This window comes from Bufo bufo, chromosome 4 (assembly GCF_905171765.1).
Source record: "Bufo bufo chromosome 4, aBufBuf1.1, whole genome shotgun sequence".
NCBI classification, from domain to species: domain Eukaryota; kingdom Metazoa; phylum Chordata; class Amphibia; order Anura; family Bufonidae; genus Bufo; species Bufo bufo.
Window position 1 is genome coordinate 41,510,851 of NC_053392.1, and position 20,011 is coordinate 41,530,861.

Below are 20,011 nucleotides of genomic sequence, written 5' to 3' on the forward strand. Positions count from 1 at the left end.
GTAAGGGGACATAATTTAACTCGAAAAGATCTTCTGGTTTTGCTGAGATATGGGTACCTAGAAAAGGGATTGACTTAGTGGCCCACGAAAAAGCAGCGGAACCTTTAAGCGTGTCTACAGTAGCAGGTGGGCAAGAAATATTCAGGGCCTGTGACTTAGTATAGTTGATCTTAAAATTTGAGACCACTCCATATTCTTCAAAAAGGGCTTGAAGTCTGGGGAAGGAGGTTAGAGGGTTGGACGTTATGACCAAAAGGTCGTCTGCAAAAGCGGCCGTTAGATGGGTATGCGACCCCAAGGTGATCCCCTTAATGTCCGGATCTTGCCTGATCCTGGCCAGCAGGGTCTCCATGACAATAACAAAGAGGGCAGGTGAGAGTGGGCACCCCTGCCTTGTCCCATTAGTAATGGGAAAAGCTGGAGAGAGTGTCCCATTAATCCGTATTCTGGCAGAGGGGAGCGAATAAAGTGAGAAAACGGATTGGATGAACTGGTCCGGAAGGCCGAACTTCGACAGTGCCCGAGACATGAATTGCCAGCTGATCCTGTCAAAGGCCTTTTCTGCATCTGTACTGAGAAGAGCTAAAGGTATTGAGTGCTGACGAGCATGTGTGATCAATTGTATGACACGGACCGTATTCTCACTCCCCTGCCTGCCAGAGACGAACCCCACCTGCTCCTCGTTGATAATGCCAGGGAGAACCGACTGAATCCGTTGAGCCAAAATTTTGGCCCACCACTTCACATCCGTATTTAGAAGCGAGATAGGACGGTAACTCCCGCAATTTAGGGGGTCCTTATCTTCCTTATGGATTACCGTGATATGGGCTGAAAGCGATTGGGGAGGGAGGGAGCCCCCTTGGAGTAAATAGTTACATAAGGTATTAAAATGGGGAATTAGGGTCTGCTTAAAGGTTTTGTAATAAGAGATGGTAAAACCATCAGGGCCTGGGCTTTTCCCTGAGGGTATGGAGGAGAGAACCCTACCAATTTCATCGTCTGTGATAGGAGATAAGAGCTGGGCTGACTGAGCTGGGGTAATAGTAGGTAGCTGGAGGGAGGAGAGAAACTTCTCAGTTGCCTCACCTAATTGAGCTGGTGACATATTATCTGGTGTTTTAAGGTTGTATAGGTCCCTATAGAAGGCACAGAAGGTCTTTGCTATGTCTGGAGTTCCTTTATGAAGGACGCCTTTGTCATCTTTAACTGCAGCAATAAAGGAGTCCGTGTTTTGTTTCTTCACTAAAGCGGACATTAATCTATTCCCTTTGTCCCCATGCGCATAGGAGCGGAACTTGGCTCTAAGTAAAAGCTTAGCTGACGTGACATTTAGCAGGTTCTTGAGCTTAGTACGGGCTTCTGAGAGCTCCAAGGCACAGCTAAGGGCCTGGGAGGCTTTGTGCGTTAGCTCTAGAGCCTGAATCTGGGAGAGAAGTGTCGCCACAGCCTGATCCCGTTGTTTTTTAATATGGGCACCTAAGGCTATTAGTTCTCCTCTCAGAACCGCTTTATGGGTTTCCCAAATAATGGACGGGGAGGGAGCATCAGGGCCTGAGGTATTAGATGTGAAGAAATCCGTTATAATAGAAGATAATTTCGCAGTATGGGAGGGGTCAGAGATGATGGTCTCATTAATGCGCCAATTCCATTCCCTCTTTGGGAGGTCCAGCAGGGACACACTCAAAAATACCGGAGCGTGGTCAGACAGGGTGATGTTCCCTATGTGAGAATTGATAACTCTATTAGCAAAGGATTTAGATAAAAATAGGTAGTCTAATCTGTGATAGGACAATTTAGCAGCTGAATAGAAGGAAAAGTCCCTACCAGTAGGATTTGTGGTGCGCCAGATATCTAGAACCCCTAACCTCTGTAGGGCTATCTTAAGGCGCCGCAACCGGGCATGTGTAATGGCAGACTTCCCATTAGAAGAATCTAATGCAGGATCGAGGGTAGCATTAAAATCACCTCCTAAGATAACCATTCCCTCCTTAAAGGAGGATAGTAGGCCAAGGGTCTGAACGAGCCAAGCAACCTGCCCTCTGTTGGGAGCATATACAGTTGCCAGGGTAACAGGAGTGTCAGCGATAGTGCCCTTAACAAACAGGTAACGACCCTCAGGGTCTGCAGAGACGGCAGAATGCTTAAAGGGGAGCTGTTTGTGGATCGCTATGCTGACACCCCTGCTAGCCGAACTATACGTGCTGTGGAACCACTGAGGAAATCTTTTGGGGGGCAATTTAGGAATCTTACCCTCTTTGAAATGGGTTTCTTGGAAGAATGCTATAGACACTTTATCCCTCTGTAACAGGGCCAGGATTTGGGACCGTTTGCAAGGCTCGTTCATTCCCCGGGCGTTAAATGAAGAAATCACAATAGACGACATTCTGAAATAGAAAGCAGACAGTTAGCAATTGATAATGCAAAACATGACATCTGATGGTGAGGGGGGGGGGGAGACACATGAGGGGAGGAGGGGAGACAAACAGGTAAGGTACATAGCAATAGTGCAAATACATTTTGCAAAAAGAGCTCTACTGAGCACCTGACTACACGACCCTTACTCATCACGGCTACCAGCCGGGGTCTGTCAGGTGGGGGGTCCCGCAGAGCTATAGAGGGCCATTGACTGGCCATCTAACAAGGAAAAGGGGGTGACCCAAAGGTGATACCGGGTTAACCCCTGCAAACTAGAAATGAACAGGCAATAGAGAAGGTCCATAACTTTAAGTGAACCAGAAGAAATTCTGGAACTCATTAAGCATCAGCCGCATGCTGAAACAATATTTTCCACAACAGGTGGACATGGCTGGCCTAAATTCAGGTCAACATCTCTCAGGGAACAGAGAAGCTCCAGGGCAAGTCACCATAAGGCACTAAGTCCCAGGTATTTCAAATGGAGCAGGAACAGAACAGAGATCCCTTCAAGATCTTCATGCTCAGGTAGGAGGGTGATCAGACTTCTCAGCCCTGGCCTTGGGCGACCTTTTATTATAAACAGGGCGCCATTCTGCTGCCTGGGGTGGCGGGAGAGGAGGATCTGCCATGTCGGCCGGCATCCATGAAGGGATCTCGATCGGGCTCAGCCCCAGTTGGGCCCAGCTAGCATGAAGATCCCTCGGCGATCGGATGGAGATCTGACGCCCGTTCTTGAGGATTGCGATCCCGAACGGGTATAGCCACCGGAACGGGGTAGCTGCTGCTCTGAGGGCATCCAAGAGCGGCTTAAGGATGCGCCGCTTAGCTAAAGTAGAAGGGGCCAGGTCCTGGAAGAACATGACCGGCGTACCTTCATACTGCAGATGATCCGTTTCTCTCCCAGCTCTCATGAGTGCTGCAGTATCGACGAAACTCAGGAGGCCGCAGATGACGTCGCGTGGGGGATCGGTGTTCTTAGGTTTGGGCCTAAGCGCTCTGTGTATTCGCTCAATAACGATCCGATCCGCTCTCTCAGGCCCCAGCAGGTCGGAAAATAGCTCATGCGCCACTTTCTCTAGCGCTTCGCTGGCAAAGGATTCTGGGAGCCCGCGAATCCTTAGATTCCTCCTGCGGCTCCGGTTCTCCTGGTCCTCGACCCTCAGGAGCGCCTCATTCAGCAGGTCAGTGTGGGAGTTGAGTGCTTTGTATGTTCTCTCCTCTCTCCGGAGAGCCGCCTCCTGCGCGCCCTCCAGATCCGACACCCGGTGACCCATGCTCCGGAGGTCCTCTTTAATCTCAGACAGGTCCCTCTTAATAGGGGCTAATGCCGCATTCATCACTTCCAAAAGTGCCGCTTTAGTGAATGAGCCCCTCTGCTTCCTCGATTTGTTAGTCGAGGCATCTGAGACACTGCCGCCATCTGTGTCTTCCTCCATGTCAGATGCCTGGGCTGGAGCGGGCGCCATCTTGGGAGTCTCAGCCGACCTCAGCTTCGGTTGCTTATTAACAAATTGATCCATGTCAGGCTGTCTGGATCTCACAGGGGTCGAATCCCCCTGATCTTTAAATCGATCCTTTCCCGTTTTGCCCATCCTAGCGGTGCTGTGAGCTTATTTTAGGGGTTAATTCGCCGGTAAGGTTGAGGAGCTCAGCAACTTGCAGCCATCCAGCTACACAGCCAGGCTCCGCCCCATAGTAGTTATATTCTTGTACATAGGAGCAGTATTATAGTAGTTATATTCTTGTACATAGGAGCTAGTATTATAGTAGTTATATTCTTGTACATAGGAGCAGTATTATAGTAGCTATATTCTTGTACATAGGAGCAGTATTATAGTAGTTATATTCTTGTACATAGGAGCAGTATTATAGTAGTTATATTCTCGTACATAGGAGCAGTATTATAGTAGTTATATTCCTGTACATAGGAGCAGTATTATAGTAGTTATATTTTTGTACATAGGAGCAGTATTATAGTAGTTATATTCTTGTACATAGGAGCAGTATTATAGTAGTTATATTCTTGTACATAGGAGCAGTATTATAGTAGTTATATTCTTGTACATAGGAGCAGTATTATAGTAGTTATATTCTTGTACATAGGAGCAGTATTATAGTAGTTATATTCTTGTACATAGGAGCAGTATTATAGTAGTTATATTCTTGTACATAGGAGCAGTATTATAGTAGTTATATTCTTGTACATAGGAGCAGTATTATAGTAGTTATATTCTTGTACATAGGAGGCAGTATTATAGTAGTTATATTCTTGTACATAGGAGCAGTATTATAGTAGCTATATTCTTGTACATAGGAGCAGTATTATAGTAGTTATATTCTTGTACATAGGAGGCAGTATTATAGTAGTTATATTCTTGTACATAGGAGCAGTATTATAGTAGCTATATTCTTGTACATAGGAGCAGTATTATAGTAGTTATATTCTTGTACATAGGAGGCAGTATTATAGTAGTTATATTATTGTACATAGGAGCAGTATTATAGTAGTTATATTCTTGTACATAGGAGCAGTATTATAGTAGTTATATTCTTGTACATAGGAGCAGTAATATAGTAGTTATATTCTTGTACATAGGAGCAGTATTATAGTAGTTATATTCTTGTACATAGGAGCAGTATTATAGTAGTTATATTCTTGTACATAGGAGGCAGTATTATAGCAGTTATATTCTTGTACAAGGAGGCAGTATTATAGCAGTTATATTATTGTACATAGGAGCAGTATTATAGTAGTTATATTCTTGTACATAGGGGGCAGTATTATAGTAGTTATATTCTTGTACATAGGAGCAGTATTATAGTAGTTATATTCTTGTACATAGGAGGCAGTATTATAGTAGTTATATTCTTGTACATAGGAGCAGTATTATAGTAGTTATATTCTTGTACATAGGAGCAGTATTATAGTAGTTATATTCTTGTACATAGGAGCAGTATTATAGTAGTTATATTCTTGTACATAGGAGCAGTATTATAGTAGTTATATTCTTGTACATAGGAGGCAGTATTATAGTAGTTATATTCTTGTACATAGGAGCAGTATTATAGTAGTTATATTCTTGTACATAGGAGGCAGTATTATAGTAGTTATATTCTTGTACATAGGAGCAGTGTTATAGTAGTTATATTCTTGTACATAGGAGCAGTGTTATAGTAGTTATATTCTTGTACATAGGAGCAGTGTTATAGTAGTTATATTCTTGTACATAGGAGCAGTATTATAGTAGTTATATTCTTGTACATAGGAGGCAGTATTATAGTAGTTATATTCTTGTACATAGGAGCAGTATTATAGTAGTTATATTCTTGTACATAGGAGCAGTATTATAGTAGTTATATTCTTGTACATAGGAGCCAGTATTATAGTAGTAATATTCTTGTATATAGGAGGCAGTATTATAGTAGTTATATTCTTGTACATAGGAGGCAGTATTATAGTAGTTATATTCTTGTACATAGGAGGCAGTATTATAGTAGTTATATTCTTGTACATAGGAGGCAGTATTATAGTAGTTATATTCTTGTACATAGGAGCAGTGTTATAGTAGTTATATTCTTGTACATAGGAGCAGTATTATAGTAGTTATATTCTTATACATAGGGGCAGTATTATAGTAGTTATATTCTTGTAGATAGGAGTAGTATTATAGTAGTTATATTCTTGTACATAGGAGCAGTGTTATAGTAGTTATATTCTTGTACATAGGAGCAGTATTATAGTAGTTATATTCTTGTACATAGGAGGCAGTATTATAGTAGTTATATTCCTATACATAGGGGCAGTATTATAGTAGTTATATTCTTGTAGATAGGAGTAGTATTATAGTAGTTATATTCTTGTACATAGGAGCAGTGTTATAGTAGTTATATTCTTGTAGATAGGAGCAGTGTTATAGTAGTTATATTCTTGTAGATAGGAGTAGTATTATAGTAGTTATATTATGGTCTATAGGGGGCAATTGAATAAAAATAATAATAGCGTAACCTACATGACACAGTAAGGTGTTGTGTCTGGCAAGGCAGGTATTTTCCTCCCAGCATGTGCGGATGGGCTGGTTTCCTCCAGCCAGGTGAGGTCAAATTCCAGACCGGAGTTTAAGTGCCGGTCCGGGTTTTGGCAGCACCTGGCTGTCCTTAAATAGGCAGCTGGGCTCAGCAGAGATGTCTCTGTTTTTGGGATCTGAGACTTTGTGCCATGCTGGAGGGCTGAGAGCTGCACGCTGGGGAAACAGGCCCCCTAAAGCCTGCTGTGGACTACTGGAGGCAGAACTGCCAGCAAGGTGACTTGTGTTATATGAACTTTCAATTGTGTGTGAATTAACACCAAGACTGCAAAAATACGTGCTGTTTTGTGCAATTGCCTCAAGTGTGAATAAACACTGACGTTTTGAGTTAAGAACTTGTATCTACCAGAGCAAAACTCCACACATACAATAATCATACTTTGTGTAAATAGTAGAGGTGTAGAAAAGATATAACAAGATCCTCTGCAGTCCCACTAAAATGAATGGAGTGGTGGTGCATATGCTTGACCTATCGCTCCTCTCATGCAGGGGCACAGGACCCCTAATCTTATGATCCACCGGATAAGTGCTGGAGCTGTGGGGGTCTGACTGCTGAAACCCCTACTAATCAAACAGTTATCCAGTGAATAAAATATTCTAACTGGAATAGCCCTTTAAGCTCATTACTCAGCTGCAGGTGATTGGAAGAAAATATTGGGGTATGAGAGGAATAACATTAATAGTTTATTAAAACCTATCCGATTGTCTTTACCGTGGGACTAGCATTTACTATTCCATCCATGTCTATATCACCTCTGTCTTGGGTTGTCTATTCTGGTAGCATACTCAAGGGTGTAACTTCATATTAATATTGGGATCATCTACTAGACGCTGGCGACACCTCTGAACCCTTAAGGACTTCAGCCGTAGTGTGGCAACTAAGAAATATAGATTTTACTGGCACTGAAGGGAAGGGGGGGGGGGGGGGGGGGGGGGGAGACTGGAGCCATAATTTACTAAAAGTTCTGCAATACCAGCACAATAAACTCACAGTACAAAGAACCCATCTGTCTGTAACCAGTAACACCAGTAACCTGGAAAAAGCAGCGACATTTGTTTTTCCTGCCATTTTTCAGGTCCTTTAAAACAAACAATATTCGCCTCTCCGATTCCCCGCCCCTGCAGTTCCCCCAATGCTCTCCACTTCCTGCTCACCACTTGACACACAGGAAATGCTTGCTCAACCAATCACTGGCTGAGATGGGTTACCGCCACCGCCAGTGATTGGCTGAGAGGACATTCCCAGGCATTTCCTGTGTTTTGTGTGTCGAGATCAAGAATTGAAGAGAACCCTAGCAGCAGCGAAAAGGGATCGGAGAGGTGAATATCTGATCTTTTGTTATCAAGTCTTTCTAAGTCCACTGCCACCAATATTTTATTACAATACCCCCCCCCCCCCCCATAATTGTCACCCCAAATAAATTTTAAGGTTATTTATACCTTCGTAAGATTTTTTTTTTCAATGATTGCCTTTTACACATTTTGAGCTAAAAATCATTTTTTCAATTGGTCTTTATTAAAAATCTTGAGCCGTTCTGTCACAGAGGGTTAACTGCTTGTCTAGCTGTCAGACTTTTTACTTTCACTTAGTGCGGTCATCTAATAAACCTTATTTCTAAGGTCATAAACACTAATTTAAGCCACATTCTTATCAGTAAGATAAGAAATGAGCTATAATGAGTGTTTATGAGGTCAGAGATCAGAGATAAGGACCTGTCAGGTGAGCTGCCTGACGGAAGAGAGTGAAAATTCAGATCCTGATACTAGAGAAACTCAAGGCTGCACAGAGACAGGGGATCAATATTTTGAATAAAGACCAATTCAAAAAATGATTTTTAGCTAAAAATAAGTACAATACAATAAAAATAATACTCCCAAAGGTATACATAGCCTTTAAGGTCCCACTCCTAGTCTGCTGAGCAATGTCCCCAAAGCCACATATACTATTACTTCTACTACGTCTGCTACTGTGGCAAGCCCACGAGGAGCCAGAGAGAAGGATGGAAATGGTAGTGGCTCTGGCTGTCACAGTCAATCACGGTGGCCGTCCTCACACTATTGATCCATGGGGCCGTAAAGTGAAAGGAGCATGCACCCTTTCTTCCTTCGGGGCTCACCCTGACTCTAGGGATTCTACCTGATGGTAGTTGGGGTACCTGTGATGTTATGTGTCTGTATGGGTGAATTACAGGGTGTGTAGAGTGCAATGGCCGTTGTATGGTGCAGGAGTCAGGAAACCAGGCCAGTTGTAGAAGAATAAACAACTCTCTTTACTGAAGTGCAAAATAGGAGTTGTAGTACACCCAATTATAGCAGACACAGTGCTATTCTCTCCCAGATAGTGATGTATGGATTTAGGAAAGGATGGGAGTGATGGCTCTCTTTGTACATTAACGTCTCTTTCTGTTGAATCTAAGGTGGGCAATAGTATAATGGCTGTAGTGTCCACTGCAGGGTACAGGGTTTTGAAGGCACGTTTGACCAGGAGGTCTTGCGTGTCTTGCACGTCACAGGGCTTGGCACATGCGCAGTTTCGGTGCCCGATGCCCTCTTTAGGGCACTCAATGCGCAAGCAGTCCCCTGCTCTGCACATGAGGAAGATTTTGAGGAGACGCATCAGGTCCAGGCAGGCGGAGTTGTGGCCAGATGGTGAAGTTGCAGAGATGGCGGACATAATGGCGCAAGGGGTGGCACTGGGAATTAGTTTAGAGGAGGGCTTGGTCTCTTCATGGAGGCGGTCTCAGGAACTTGCAAGGGTCGGGCTTGAGAGAAATATCTAATATACAGTTGAAATGTAAAAGATTTCTGGTGATAAACATTCATTTTCACCTAGTTAAAAAAAAAAACAATCAAAAAGTAACAAGTACCACACAATGGTGCCAATGAAAAAGTCAATTTATACTGGAAAAAATAAAACAGTTCTGGCTTTCTGAATAAGGCGACAAAAAACTCCAGATGATTCATTTTCTAAAAGGGCGTTTTTATTGTGCAAAAGTAGTAGAACATCAAAAAACTGTACATATTTGATATTGCAATAATTATACTAACTCAAAGTATAAAAGTAACCTGACTTATGCCAATTCGTTGTCTAAATTTTTTTATATTTTTTCCAATTTGTTGTCTAAAAACTGGTTGCTTCCTATAGTCAGGTGCGTTTTATAGTCTAAAAAATACAGTAAATTAGCTTTTAATCGGGCATGGACGTTTTTTTTTGTTGCATGCTGGATTATCAGGATTGTTGGACTTTCAAGCGATCGATTACAGGATTTATTCTGTACTTAGCCCTCCAAAAAAAAAACTAAAATGGGGAGTTAGACATTGACGCATCATTATTAGGAAACAGAATGATGAGTGACTACTCTGCCCTGAACGCCAGCATGGAGATCATATGTAGTCACCCTCTGTAGTGCTTATTGGTAAATGAGTTTTTCCCGTTAAAAATTATAAAAAAAATTATAGTTAAAACATTATTAGCAAAAACAATTATTATTGTAGATGTTTTTTATTGTTAAATTTAGATACAACCGATTGGTAAATACTGTAAATTTGCCCTTTAAGACCAGATATAAATTGAACTATTGAGCTTGAAGTTGTGAAGGGAACATTGGCAAAAATTTGGAGGCCTGGTAGGTACATCTGCGCTGAGTCTGCTGCTTCCGACGACTGCTGACAGCTGTTGCGCGCTCTCAATCAGGTTAAGTGTGCTTACATAAAAGGGTTAGAGAATCCGCTACTTTTACCTGCATGAAGGAAGCAACCAGCGAAGATTTGTGATTTTTTTAGAGCAGGCCCAAAAACAGCGACAAAGTTTCCAAACTTCATAAAACCTTTCGGAAAAAAAAGTTCTACCAACCTATAAGGCCTAACTCACACTTGTGAGCCAGAACTAGAAGTGGAGCTGTCACGGACGTTCCCGCGACAGGTGGCAGGAGATCGGTGAGACTGGCAACACGTGTTTGATCCGACAGGTTTTCATTATGGATCAATAGGCGTCTGCGTTGTTTCTGGTAATGGCCACACCCCTTGCCTCCAGGTGTTGCTAATGTGGTCATTTAACCTTCCTTATTTATTGTTGCTTCTCCCACAATGCTGTGCGGTTTATAGCTTCAGTTTCAGTTGTGGATAGCTAGTGTGTGGATCTCGGTGGAGATCCAGGTGCTTCCATAGCCCCTTTGAAGTTAAGTCTTTCCTTTCCCTTTTTGTATTTTGTTTGGGTTCTGTGTGTTGCATTTCTCTATTGTTTGTATTAGGCCTGAAGGAGACTTCTGTTCGTCCTTCCTTTTGGAGGAACAGGTAGTCTCGTCCCTGCCATTAGCACCAGGGTCCTATAGGGCTGTGTATGAACTCACCTACCTCTGGGGTCTGTTCATACTGCTAGTCAGTCAGGATTTTGGTTAGGGTTTTACTAGGAGGTGTCCATCTTCCTTCCCTAGTTCTCAGGCCTGATTCCATGTTCCCCCCTTCCCTCTTATGCTTGGTGTGGTGTTTCCCTCCCACACCGAAGCATGACAGTAGCCACCACAGAGATAAGCCATAAGGGAAAGATCTGCACCTGTCCTGTGTTTTTGACCTGCATCTGGTTTGGGCTCAAAATCATGGATGAAAATCACTTCCCAGATCACCTTCTCTCCGGCAGGGTGTGTGCATAGCCTCCAATCACTGCAAAGGGGTGGAGCTTGTGACCACTGCTGCACCAAAGTATTCCTGCTGGGGGTGATGACCGCCCTCATGTCAGGAGGGGCGCTATACACTGTGATACAGTCTGCTGATCTGTGTATCTAAGCCTATCATGTGTGATACTGTCTGCTGATCTGTGTCTAAGCCTATCATGTGTGATACTGTCTGCTGAGCTGTGTATCTAATCCTATCATATGTGATACTGTCTGCTGAGCTGTGTATCTAATCCTATCATGTGTGATACTGCCTGCTGAGCTGTGTATCTAATCCTATCATGTGTGATACTGTCTGCTGAGCTGTGTATCTAATCCTATCATGTGTGATACTGTCTGCTGAGCTGTGTATCTAATCCTATCATGTGTGATACTGTCTGCTGAGCTGTGTATCTAATCCAATAATGTGTGATACTGTCTGCTGAGCTGTTTATCTAATCCTATCGTGTGATACTGTCTGCTGAGCTGTGTATCTAATCCTATCATGTGTGATACTGTCTGCTGAGCTGTGTATCTAATCCTATCATGTGCGATACTGTCTGCTGAGCTGTGTATCTAATCCTATCATGTGTGATACTGCCTGCTGAGCTGTGTATCTAATCCTATCATGTGTGATACTGTCTGCTGAGCTGTGTATCTAATCCTATCATGTGTGATACTGTCTGCTGAGCTGTGTATCTAAGCCTATCATGTGTGATACTGTCTGCTGATCTGTGTCTAAGCCTATCATGTGTGATACTGTCTGCTGAGCTCTGTATCTAATCCTATCATGTGTGATACTGTCTGCTGAGCTGTGTATCTAATCCTATCATGTGTGATACTGTCTGCTGAGCTGTGTATCTAATCCTATCATGTGTGATACTGTCTGCTGAGCTGTGTATCTAATCCTATCATGTGTGATACTTCCTGCTGAGCTGTGCATCTAATCCTATCATGTGTGATACTGTCTGCTGAGCTGTGTATCTAATCCTATCATGTGTGATACTGCCTGCTGAGCTGTGTATCTAATCCTATCATGTGTGATACTGTCTGCTGAGCTGTGTATCTAATCCTATCATGTGTGATACTGCCTGCTGATCTGTGTATCTAATCCTATCATGTGTAATACTGTCTGCTGAGCTGTGTATCTAATCCTATCATATGTGATACTGTCTGCTGATCTGTGTATCTAAGCCTATCATGTGTGATACTGTCTGCTGATCTGTGTCTAAGCCTATCATGTGTGATACTGTCTGCTGAGCTGTGCATCTAATCCTATCATGTGTGATACTGTCTGATGAGCTGTGTATCTAAGGGTACTTTCACACTAGCGGCAGGACGAATCCGACAGGCTGTTCACCTTGTCGGGTCCGTCCTGCCGCTATTTCACCGTGCCGCCGGACTGCCGCTCCATCCCTATTGACTATAATGGTTACGGGGCGGAGCTCCGGCGCAGCACGGCGAAAGGCCGCCGGACTAAAAGTACTGCATGTCCGACTTTTTAGTCTGGCGGCCTCTCGCCGTGCACTGCCGTGCTGCGCCGGAGCTCCGCCCCCGTCCCTATTATAGTCAATGGGGCCGGAGCGGCAGTCCAGCGGCACGGCGAAATAGCGGCAGGACGGATACGACAAGGTGAACAGCCTGTCGGATGCGTCCTGCCGCTAGTGTGAAAGTAGCCTAAGCCTATCATGTGTGATACTGGGGGAGATTTTTACCAAAACTGGTGTCAGGGAAATCTGGCTTAGTTGTTTATAGCAACCAATCAGATTCAACCTTTCATTTTCCAAAGGAGCTCTGAAAAATAAAAGCTGGAATCTGATTGGTTGCTATGGACAACTAAGCCAGATTTCGTTTACACCAGTTCTGACAAATTTCCCCCTCTGTATGCTGAGCCAGTCAGTGTATCTAAGCTTACTAGGTGTGATACTGTTTGCTGGGGTGCTGTATCTAATCCTATCATCTGCGATAATGTCTGTTGAGCTGCTGTATCTAAGCCTATTGCGTGCGATACCGTCCACTGTATCTAAGCCCATTGTGTGTATAACTGTCTGCTGACACATTGTATCCAAGCCTGTGTGATACTGTTTTCAGAGCCAGTGTATCTAAGCCTATCATGTGTGTTGCTGTCTGCTGAGCCACCGTATTTAACCCTTCCACCCCCGGAGGTATTTACATTTTTGAGTTTTTGTGAGACATTTACCAAAACTGGTATAAACGTAAACTGGCTTAGTTGCCCATGGCAACCAAACCAGTTTCCTTTGCACCAGTTTTGGTAAATATCCCCCGCTACATGTGAGACATTTTGTGGAGCTGCGTATCTTGCCGATTCTCCGGTGTACCTAATCTCATCATGGGTGACAGCGTTTATCTCTAAACCAATGTATCTAAGCCCATCCTGTGCGATACATCTTACTACATTTCATAATACAACATTCTTTAGGGATACGTGTCTGCTTTGTTGACGTATCTAAGCCTGGCATGTGCGATACCACCTCCAGGTACCACTGTCTCATTTGGGTCCCTCAGTGGTGGATAAGCAAGGGTTAAAAACATCTTCCCTTTTTCTGAACAGTCGCCCAAAAGTGGGCGTTGTCTTTGGCCAGACGGTCGCGAGCCGCCGGCGGAGGAGTAATTTGTTTTTGGCTGCGTCGTCCCTTGGGCGCAGGTGACGAGAAGGTAAACAGACGGGAGGGGAGCGGGTCCCCTCGCGGTGTGCGCCACGCACAACATACACCTCGGCCAGTGCGTTTCCAGAAGATGGACGGCCCAAATAGAAAGCGTTCAAAGCGGCCTGCACAAATATTATTCATGGAGGGGAATATGGAGGCATTGGGGCCCAGGGGACGCCCTGCGTTCATCTGAGACTAATGAGAAATTAAGATCTGGAAGTTGGCTTTACCTTCATCCGGGTGACAGCGACACACACACAGATCAGGTCACGGCTGGGAAACCGGTCACACGTGGCCTCAAAAACACACAGTACCAAATTTTAAAGAGACGCTCCTTTTTCAGAACAGTTTAGAGAATTGCATAAGTAATAACACCCTTAAGCCTGAGCTATACAGCAATTTCATTGATACCAGACGTGACAGCTGCTCAAGCTTGGAGGTTAGAGAAATTTTTTTTTTACACTATTTTAGAAAATTGCATAAGTAATGGCACCCTCACATCTAGGCTATGTATAATATGACTATTTCAGCAGGGTAATGTTGCAGTCAGCATTCACGCCATCCATACCAGGTAGCTTAGGATTTAGCAGAAAGCAAATTGCATAATTGATAACACCCTCAGTCCTCATGCACACATCCGTTCCGCACATTGGGGACCGCAATTTGCGGTCCCCAATGCACGGGCAACGTCCGTGTGTCAGTCAGGACGGATCGAGACCCATTCAACTTAAATGGGTCCGTGATCCGTCCGCACGCAAAAAATAGAACAAGTTCTATTTTTTATTTTTTGCGGTGCCGAGGCACGGACAGAAACACCACGGAAGCACTCCGTAGTGCTTCCGTGCGTGGGGTTCCGTGCCTCCGTTCCGCACCACAGCTCCGGATTGCGGACCCATTAAAGTGAATGGGTCCACATCCGTGATGCGGGGAGCACACGGCCGGTGCCTGCATATTGCGGACCCGCTGTTTGCCGGCCGCGATACGGCAACGGCCGTGTGCATGAGGCCTTAAGCACGGGCTATACAACTATTTCAGCAGCAGAAAGTTGCAGTCACAAACCTTACAAATACCAGATGTCATAGTAGCTAAAGCCTAGAGGTTACAGACATTTTTAGACTATTTTAGGGAATTGCATAAGTAATAGCACCCTTGCATCTAGGCGAATGTATATTATGACTTTTTCAGAAGAATGCTGCAGTCTGCAGCTATGCCATCCATACCAAGTGGTATCTTAGGATTTAGCAGAAAGCTAATTATTTTATGGTATTGCATAAATAATAACACCCTTAAGCCTGGGCTACACAACTAATTTAGCAGTGCAAGCTGCATTCAAGAGTAACCTTATGGATACCAGATGTCATTGTCACTCAAACTTGGAGGTTGGAGACACGTTTTAGAATATTTTAAGGAATTGCACAAGAAATAACACCCTTGCACCTGGGTTACTGTATTTTAGGGAATTGCATAAGTAATAACACCTTAGAAACTTACCGTATAGGACTATTTCAGCAGAGCAAAGGTGCAGTCAGCAGCCACTCCATCAATACCTGGTGTCACAGTAGCGTAGGATTTTGCAGAAAGCTAATTATTTTACGGAACTGCATAAATAATCACACCCTTAAGCCTGAGCAATACAACTATTTCAGCAGCGGAAAGTTGCAATCTCGAGTAACCGTATAAATACCAGATGTCATAATCACCAAAGCCTACAAGTTACAGAAATGTTTTGACTTTGTTTTAGAGAATTTCATAAGTAATAACACCCTTGCACCTAGGCTACTGTAAATTTTTTAAGCAGGACAATATTGCAGTCAGCAGTCACTTTATCCATACCAGGTGTCATACACACACAGTAGTTTAGGATTTATCAGACTGCAAGTTTTTTAATGAAATTGCATAAATACTAATACCCTGGGCTATACAACTAATTCAGCACTGCAAGTTGCACTCAAGAGTAACCTTATTAATGCCAGATGTCACAGTCGCTCATGCCTTGGGGTTTCAGACACTTCTGAAAAATATTTTAGGGAATTGCATAAGTAATAACACCTTGGAAACTGGCTTACCATATATGCCTATTTCAGCAAGGCAAAATTGCAGTCAGCAGCAAGTCCGTCCATACCAGGTGCTATAATTGCTCAGGATTTAGCAGAAAGCAGAGTATTTTAGGGAATTGCATAAATAATAACGCCTTCAGGCATGGGCTATACGTCTATTTCAGCTGTGCAGTTGTAGTCAACAGCAACCATATGCATGTCAGGTGCCACGGCTTGAAAGATGGAGACACACTTCAGAACTGCGGGGAATTGCGTAAAAATTCACACCCAGGCTATAAAAGTATTTCAGCAGGCCAAAGTGGCAGTCAGCAGGAACTCCATCCATGCCAGGTGTTAGAGTAGCTTAGGATTTAGCACACAGAAGAATATTTTAGGGAATTGCATAACTAATAACACCATTCAGCCTGGGCTATACAACAATTTCAAACACTGCCACTGTTTTGGTCCACGTCCGATCCACGTTTTTTGAGGATCACACGCAGACCCATTCATTTTTACAGGTCCGCCAATCCGTGTGGCCGTCCAGAAAATTATAGAACGTGTTCTATTCTTGGAGTCACTTTTTTAGGGAATTGCATAAATATTAACACCCGAGGGCCAGTGCTATGCAGAAATTCAGCCATCTAGGCCACAAGCAATTCACACTAAACAGTTCATTGGTACTGCAGTTACACTCGAGCCACATGTCAGAATATTTTAGGGAATTGCATAAATGTTAACACCCTCAAACTTAGGCAACATGACAACTCCAGAAACACGTTGGCCTGAATCATCAAATTTGCCACCATTAGGTCTTCCGATTCCAATCATCATCCCCTCCCCCAGATAACGAAAGAAGTGAATCGCCGCTGACGAATCACAAGTGTATTATTTTATTCCCGTCCCTTTAAGGAGAATTGTTTTGCAACATTGTAACAACATGAGGGTAAACATGGTCTTGGCTGCCCGCCAGGTTCGGTTGTGACTACTTCCTTAGTACATGGGCTGTTGCCTCCAGGACACAAAACGGAAAACACATAATCCTAGTTTTTCTGCAGAAAGAGAGCGGACAACACAATTATACTTTGCAAACGCACTGCAGATAGACCCGATGGATGTAAGCAACACTTAGAAATGTGGGTGGAGTTCCCCTTTAAATGACCTTAAATTATAACAGCTTTGCAGAATCCTCAATAATTGTGCAGATTTAGGTAATGAAATGCAGAAACCCCTGAGCCGTTCCTAATGAGCGTATGAGAGAGAATCTAAACCACTCCAGCCATAAATAAGACGGCCAATTAAAATCCCCACCGACCTACAGCTTTATTAGGGGCTCTCACAAGGCCCTGACCTGGGCCCCTGCATAATATGGCCGTTAATCAAGTAATGTTAGGCTGGTGAGCTGTGCTTCATCAACCATGACTGAGGTACAGAGGGATTTTATCAGATAAAAGAAACTGCTGCTCTAGAGAAGCCGAACCCCAAAAATGTACAAAACAAGCCGAGGCGCCCATACTGTTCACTGTACTGCAGGAAACATGGAAAATGTTCATTAACCTACATAAAAGCTGAGTTATTAGATCTCATTTCTTATTCTGTGCTCATCTTGAGATACATCCTGTATTATACTCCAGAGCTGCACTCACTATTCTGCTAGTGGAGTCACCGTGTACATACATTACATTACTTATCCTGTACTGATCCTGAGTTACATCCTGTATTATACTCCAGAGCTGCACTCACTATTCTGCTGGTGGAGTCACTGTGTACATACATTACATTACTTATCCTGTACTGATCCTCAGTTACATCCTGTATTATACTCCAGAGCTGCACTCACTATTCTGCTGGTGGAGTCACTGTGTACATACATTACATTACTTATCCTGTACTGATCCTGAGTTACATCCTGTATTATACTCCAGAGCTGCACTCACTATTCTGCTGGTGGAGTCACCGTGTACATACATTACATTACTTATCCTGTACTGATCCTGAGTTACATCCTGTATTATACTCCAGAGCTGCACTCACTATTCTGCTGGTGCAGTCACTGTGTACATACATTACTTATCCTGTACTGATCCTGAGTTATATCCTGTATTATACTCCAGAGCTGCACTCACTAGTCTTCTGGTGGAGTCACTGTGTACATACATTACATTACTTATCCTGTACGGATCCTGAGCTACATCCTGTATTATACTCCAGAGCTGCACTCATTATTCTGCTGGTGCAGTCACTGTGTACATACATTACATTACTTATCCTGTACTGATCCTGAGTTACATCCTGTATTATACTCCAGAGCTGTACTCACTATTCTGCTGGTGGAGTCACTGTGTACATACATTACTTATCCTGTACTGATCCTGAGTTACATCCTGTATTATACTCCAGAGCTGCACTCACTAGTCTTCTGGTGGAGTCACTGTGTACATACATTACATTACTTATCCTGTACTGATCCTGAGTTACATCCTGTATTATACTCCAGAGCTGCACTCACTAGTCTTCTGGTGGAGTCACTGTGTACATACATTACATTACTTATCCTGTACTGATCCTGAGGTACATCCTGTATTATACTCCAGAGCTGCACTCACTGTTCTGCTGGTGCAGTCACTGTGTACATACATTACATTACTTATCCTGTACTGATCCTGAGTTACATCCTGTATTATACCCCAGAGCTGCACTCAGTATTCTGCTGGTGGAGTCACTACTTTGCCAGACCTATAGGACTATTAATCCTAAACATTTAGGTTTTTATAATGAATGCAAGAACTGCAGTGAACACAGACGCTGGCAAAACAAGAAGAGAGAATGCGGGAAGTAGATCCGTGTATGACTGCAGTGGTGTTCTAGGTGCCATCCGGGTGTGTTTTTGTCCCTCTTTTCCCCGTCGCTGTCGTGGCAGGTGGGCTTGAATAGCTCCAGTGCCCCTGAGCATAATTTATTTTTAAGGAGAGGTGTGAATGGGGGTCTTGATGGGAGGGTTTGCAGGCAGCACAAGGGCCTTGTTTATCGGCTTCTCCTCCAGCCCTGAGAATGGTTACATAAGATGAGATAATGCAGAGGCGCTTACAGTATCTCTTACACAACAGCGCAGGCGGAGCGCACACTCATCACAACAGAGGGAGGGGCGAGAGTGGCCGGGGGGAAGAGGGTGGAGGCTGCACACTGTACTCGGCGCGTTAACCCCTCCGGCCCGCAGCTGCTGCCGCTCTCTGAACTTTATACCACGGAGAATCAAGTGTGGAAATCGAGCAGCTGCCCTTCAGCGACAGGGGAAAAAGGCAAAAAAAAATCCCCAAAAACATTGAGTCATGCACATTAATAATAGAGTGCCGCCACGTAGTGCACTGATAAATTCAGTCCTGCATACCGCAATGGTGGTGAAAAAAACCAGGGCATCTTCCGGGCACTATACAATCGTACGTGGTGATCCCTGCTACCAACAGAACCCGGACATCAAGCAAAAGACCCAGGGCACCTGCTCCTAGCAGATACTAGCAACACTGTCAGTGCACGATGTATTCAATGTGGGGCACCCTGCTTGGTGAATATGCCAGGCACAGCTTGCCGACACTATGCAACTGTGCCAGTTTTGGCACAACTGCATTCATAAATAAGCCCCCAGTGAGTCAAATATGGAAGAATGTGGCGGCAAATTTTGAAAAAGTTTGCCCGCTTAGTCCCATTTAGGACTCTTCTGGGTGGTCTGCCACTTTAAGGGTGTCTTTAAACGCTGCGGTGGATAAATCGTGGATTAATCCCCCTCTATGGTCCAGAGCGGAGGGGCGCTGCAACGGGCACCCCATGATCAACTGTACTCAACGCAGCTATGTTTAACCTGTGTTTGAATCGGCGCCATGTAATAACACGTTTCATTGCAGAAGAAGAATATACAGCACGTCCTGGGGAGAAAAAAACATGGCAAACATGAAAAAAAAACGTGACAATACAGCTGTGCAGGCGGAGATAAAGAAACCCGCCAGTGAGGCAAAAACTTCACAGTGTGGGATGGGAAGGGCTGATGGTGCCCCTAGTGGGCAAACGTATATATTTCGCTTACCAGACGTTTGCTTTATTATTTGTAAACAATGAAGTATCATTCAGCAATATAATAAAATATAAATATGGAAATAATTCAA

General features: G+C 43.8%; 1 protein-coding gene across 1 annotated transcript in view; it reads right to left on the reverse strand.

Moving 5' to 3' along the window:
* The window catches only part of NCOA1 (nuclear receptor coactivator 1), a 345,294-nt gene that overhangs the window by 228,548 nt on the left and 96,735 nt on the right, over nucleotides 1-20,011 (reverse strand). The window lies entirely within an intron of this gene.